Genomic DNA, 6,204 nt, shown 5'->3' on the forward strand with positions numbered 1-6,204 from the left:
AAGGCGTCACAAAGGTGATTGCATATATAGCCGCGTAAGGCAGATTGCACTAGGCAGCACCATGGCAATTTACTCTCATCTGCCATGTCACTTGAATTGGGATTAAATAAATAAAAGGAAGTCTCCATCACCCCATATGCACTCCCCTCCTATGCATCCGGCTGTGAAGCTGTCTGGGGGTACCGTGGCCGGGCCTCAATTATGACCCTAGCATTCCCTGATCTCGAACTCCGTCGATGGGCTGATGTATAGCCCGAATGTTTCTTGTCCCCGGAGAGTACACTGAAGGCCTCTACGAGGGGAGAGACTTGTTTGATAATTTGATAGAAGGAAAAAAAAAACAGGAGTAGATATAGAAGAGTTGAAGGCAGAAAGGGGAGATAATATCCCATCAGAATTTCTAAATAAATGGGGGGAAGTCGCAAAAGAACGGCTGTTCACACAATTCCGAGATTTATCGTACAGTCAGTTTAACAGCTCATGCATAGAAGTTGCTAACAAGACTAGTTTACAGAAGAATGGAAAAGAAAATTGAGGATGTGTTAGATGACTATTAGTTGGGCTTTACGAAAGGTGAAGGCATCAAAGAGGCAATTCTGATCTGGCGGTTGATAAAGCAAGTAAGACTTAAGGAAAACTAGGACTTGTTCATAGGATTTGTCAACATGGACAAAGCGTTCGACAATGTAAAATGGTGCAAGATACTCGAAATTATGAGGAAAATAGGGGTAAGCTGTATGGAAATATGGCTAATATACAATACGTACAAGACTCAAGAGCGAACAAAAAGAGTGGAAAACCAAGAACGAAGGGTGTATTACAGGGATGCGGTCTATCGCCCCTATGGTTCAATCTATACATTGATGAAGCAATCACGGAAACAAAAGAAAGGTTGAAGAATGGAATTAAAATTCAAGGTGAAAGGATATCAGTGGCAAGATTCGTTGATGACACTGCTATCCCCAGTGAAAGTGAAGAAGAATTGCAGGATCTGCTGACTGGAATGAACAGTCTAACGAGTGGAGAATATGGACTGAGAGTAAATCGAAGAAAGACGAAAGTAGTGAGGAGTAGCAGCAATGAGAATAGCGAGAAACTTAACATCATGATTCACGGTCACGAAGCAGATGACGTTATGGAAATCTACCGCCTAGAAATTGAACTAAACTCCTCTCGAACAGCCCACGAAGGCCCAACGGTACCGAGCGGCCGCCGTGTCATCCTCAGCCCATTGGAGTCACTGGATGCGGATATAGAGGGGCATGTGGTCTGCAAACCGCTCTCCCGTCCATGTGTCAGTTTCCAGGACCGGTGCCGCTACTTCTCAATTAAGGAGCTCCTCAGTTTTGCCTCACAAGGGCTGAGTGCACCCCGCTTGCCAACAGCGCTTGGCAGACCGTATGGTCACCCACACATGTGCTAGCCCAGCCCGACAGCGCTTTACTTCGGCGATCTGACGGGAACCGATGTTACCACTGCGGCAAGGCCTTTCGCAATCTACCAACTAGGCAGCAAAATAACCCATGACGGCCGGAGAAAGGAGGACCTGAGAAGCAGGCTAGCACTGGCAAAAACGGCAGTGCGTTGCATGGTGGTGAAACATGGACTGTGGGTAAATCAGAACAGAAAAGAATCGAAGCATCTGACATGAGGTGTTACGGAAGAATATTGAGAATTAGGTGGACTGATGAGGTAAGGAATGAGAAGATTCTCCAGAAAATCGACAAGGAAAGGGACAGGACGGGAGTACATTTGCTAAGGCATCACAGAATAACTTAAAAGCGTTAGTGGGCGACAGCGTTTGGAATATATCCAGCAAATAATTGAGGACGAACAAAATAAGACATGTGGAGCTTTTGTTGTCAGAATTACATCGCAATGCTGCTTAGTTCTACCCAGGGAAGTGCGGACATTACTTGCTTGGGTAAGATTTGACAGCGTTCGGCTGACCCATAATTTAAGGTTCATCGAAGCTTGATTCTATGTTTGATGTTTAGAAATCAAGTGAGAAGCACGGCGTACAATACGTTAGATTTGTGTGTTCCTTTTATTTTAAAGTTCTGAAGGGAGTGCGAACAGTAATTTGTGTACATATCAGTTAATTTATCCTGTAAATTAGGTTTGTATGTGTACGACTGGATCAAAGGGCCTGGTTGTTAACCAAGTTATTAGAGCATTGGCCGGCTAGTTTGATGTACGCTGTTTTGGAAAAGGTGCTACTGTGGTACCTTCTCTTAGTAATTATTTTAAGATGCCATGACATGAGCAGTGATAATGTTTTTTCCGGTTTTAGAGGTCTAAAATCCGATTGTTTTATGTTACCTGTTTATACCTGGTGGGACGGCCCGTTCGGATTTGTGCCGAATGTAAATATGCTTATACTGGCTTCCGAACGAAGCCTTTCAGGATGAGTCCTAGACGTCGTTTGTAGCTTATTGGTCTGCTGTCTGGAACTGTAAATAACTTGTGCGTTTTGATTTACCTCTGGTTATTGTAATTCTGTAGTTTACTAAGTTTCAGGCACAGAGATGGTTTTAAAGGCAAGGTTTGGATAGTGATTAAAATTCTTCTGGATATTATGCCGCGTCATTGCTAAAAACTAACAACAATAATAAACTAAAACCGACGTTTCGGCCGAATTGCAATGGCCTTCCTCAGGGCACGACTGGTTTTGCAAGGGGATAGATGGTTCTATTTATTAGACTATCGATGTCTGACGTCACTGTTGTAAAACTTTTAATTGGCGCGCTAATATGATTGGCTGGTCATGACGTAAGGGAAGATGGGAGGGAAGAGGCTATTCGTGGATGTCCTTGTCGTCAACGATTGGTAGCTGTCCGCCAATCAGCGTTCGGCTTCTGGTCGGCAAGTCTTCCTCCTGGTGTGCGCGGAAGTGGACTGACAGTTGCTCTACAGCTGTTTGTGCAGATACATCCGTGTCCCGTGTAGCTTCTGCCCCGCGACCGCTCGCGGCCCGTTGGACTGGGATGGCCGGCAGCCAGGACGCAGGGAGTTTGTAGCCATCTTCTCTGCTGATGTTGTCCGGCTGCTTAATAATATCGATCGCCTCCCGTATTTTGCGTTCTCGCATACACGATTCTTTCGCCAGTACTCGGGCCTCCTGGAACCTGATAGGTTGTCCACAGTCACGGGGGTGTTCCGTTATCGCCGATTTATTGTGTTGTTGTAGTCGTACATAACGTTCGTGTTCCGCTACTCGTAAGCTGACAGGTCTCCCTGTTTCTCCTATGTACGTAGCTCCGCACTCACACCGTAGTTCATAAACACCTGCAGTGTTAAGATTGTTGACCACATCCTTCGTGGAACCTATCATTTCGTGGATTCTGTGACTGCTTTGAAAGATCGGTTTGAAACCTTATCAATGGAGGACGTTGCCTAGCCGTTCACTGACGCCTTTTACATAAGGTAAGTGTACCAGTGGAAGCTTCTCTTCTTTGCCTTCTTCTCGTGTTCTGCTCCCTTTGGTTTTAGCTATCTTTCTTATGATGTTGTCATCATAGCCGTTGGCACGAAACGTGTGTTGTAGCCACTTTGATGCTTCATTGATGTTGTTGTCATCACTTATCTGGTAGGCTCGGGCAGTTAACGTAAGCGGAACAGAATACAGTTGAGCTGGGTGGTGGTGGCTCTCCGCGTGAAGGTACCGATTAGTGTGCGTTGGTTTCCGGTACACTTTGTGTCCCAGTTTACCTTCGGCAGCTCTGTATACTTCCACATCCAGAAATGGCAAGGTAACATTGTTTTCAGTCTCATGTGTGAACTTTATATTTTTGTGCAGGCTGTTTAAGTGCAGGAGGAAGATTCCCAATTCCGCTTCACCGTGAGGCCAGATAACGAATGTGTCGTCCACATATCTTAGCCAACAACTGGGACGTAACGGAGCAGAAGCTAGGGCCGTTTGCTCAAAGGCTTCCATGAAGATGTCCGTCGCTGCAGGGGAGAGTGGGGAACCCATTGCCACTCCATCTAACTGTTCGTAATATTTTCCCCGCCAGGTAAAGTACGTAGATGACAGGCATAAGCGTACCAGATCGCAGATATCTGGAGGGATCCGATCCTGTAAAATGCGCATAGTCTCCTCAACGAGCATTCTACAGGATCTGCCTATTGCCATTCATCCATAGCTCGCAGTATATCACGTGAGAAAAGGGCAACAAAACTTGTTGCATTCGAACTGATAATGTTTTCAAGGATTCTGCTGCAAACCGATGTAGGGGATACTGGTCAGCCATTTTGTTAGTCCGTTCTTTTGCCCTTTCTTGTATCGGGAATCACTTGAGATTTTTTCCAATCGCTTGGGACTTCGCACTGAGCGAGAGATTCGCGATAAATGCAAGCTAGCTAGGGGGCCAACGCCATAGAGTACTATCACAAAATTCGAATCTAAATTCCATCCAGACCTGCTGACTTAATTGTTTTCATCTCGTTCAGTTCTTCCTCTACGCCATGGATGCTTATTACTTTATCGTCCCTATGGAAGTCTGTTCGATGGTAAAACGATGGTATGTTTACACGATTCTCCTATGTGAACGTTTTCTTAAACGTGAATTTTAAAACTTCAGCTTTCGTTTTCCTCTCTTCAACTGCCACACCAGACTCGTCAACAAGCCGGCCGATGTGACCGAGCGGTTCTAGGCGCTTCAGTCCGGAGCCCGGGCATGGATGTGTGTGATGTCCTTAGGTTAGTTAGGTTTAAGTAGTTCTAAGTTCTAGGGGACTGATGATCTCAGATGTTAAGTCGCATAATGCTCAGAGCCAGACCCACTGTGCACTGTCCTCGCAGTCATGTCCAACGTTCAGACAATTTCTTACGCACTTAATGTTAGCACACCACCCACCGATCCCTCCTGCAGTGGTGTGGCCACATGTTCGACAGACTTTGGGTCAAGAAATTTCCTTCCTTTGCAACGCTGGACTTCAAAAGAACCTGTCTTTCCCAATCAGACCTTTAGCAGGCATTGGGAAAATGCCTTTTTTCATACTCCTGAGTGTCAATACTGGTGCGCAGTCACCGTTCTCGTAAAAGAAGTTTACCAGCAGTGCACGATCCTTCATGGAGACGATCATGTTTGGCGTCTCGCACGCAAGCTGAGGAACAACCGTGTGCCATGCATCGGTTGGTGTGCGTTTCCGACGCTTACAGTGCCATTTATTGGTCAAATTTCCGGTAATGTTATTTTGTTCCAAAACGTTTCCTGCTGGATCAATAACATGTTGTTCAAATGTGACGTCATTCTGTCCATTGGTTGTCTACAGCGTTTTAATACTCGAACTTTTATTACGGACACGCTGTAGGGTATCATGTGAAGTGGCATCTGTCGTAACATTGATATTCAGCTAAGAGCACCAATGTTGTGGTAAGTATCACTAGATACCTTCTATTAAGATTTTCTCAGGTATTCTGATAATGCGGCATAACCGCTATAGGTTAATAAAAAATTTTTAACAGTAACTTGCCCTAAAGCGGTGATGCTGACGTACTCAGTCATTCAGATTGAAGACAACAACAAATGCCAAAACGATGGCGACGACTGTAACAGCGGTCTTTCTTAGGGTGATGGTTGTTGTTCCTATAGTGAAAGAAAAGAGCTGATGTTTCGTTATGCCTGTGTCATTAGACCATACACCACACAATGTGGCTCTCAACGGCAGAGAGCGGGTACGGAGAACCAGCGTTACGTGCAAAAGTTCGTGAGGCACCCGGATGATGAGAAGAGTGGAAGCGTAACTCGGCCTCCACATTCGTCGTAAGCCCTTAAACCGGCCGGTGCGCGTTTCTGCGGCGGTGCCGAGTCAGCGCGCCACTTGCGCCGCTGTAATTAGCGGTGTTTTCGCTAAGCCGCGTGATTAGTGCCCGGCGTCGGCGTCGGCGTCGGCGCGGCTGAGACGTCGTAAAGCGCCTGAGCGCATTAAGGAGGCGTTGGTGGGCGTGCGTCCTTCCGCAGGAGCAGATTGCTTCCTCCCCAGGGGGCGCGAAATCCGCGGCTGCAGACCTCGCGTCTTAGAAAGGATTCAGACTTATGTGGCAGCCAGCGCTTTGCAATGAACTGGAAAACAGAAAGACGTGAGGTTGTTCTGCATCACGATGCTCCCAGCTTTGAAATTCCTCGTTCGTGGTGGCGCATCTAGATGATAATAGTACCAATGGAATACTACGCCCTCCCCCCCCCCAGTCCCGTTTTT

Source organism: Schistocerca cancellata, chromosome 9, assembly GCF_023864275.1.
Source record: "Schistocerca cancellata isolate TAMUIC-IGC-003103 chromosome 9, iqSchCanc2.1, whole genome shotgun sequence".
Classification (NCBI taxonomy): Eukaryota; Metazoa; Arthropoda; class Insecta; order Orthoptera; family Acrididae; genus Schistocerca; species Schistocerca cancellata.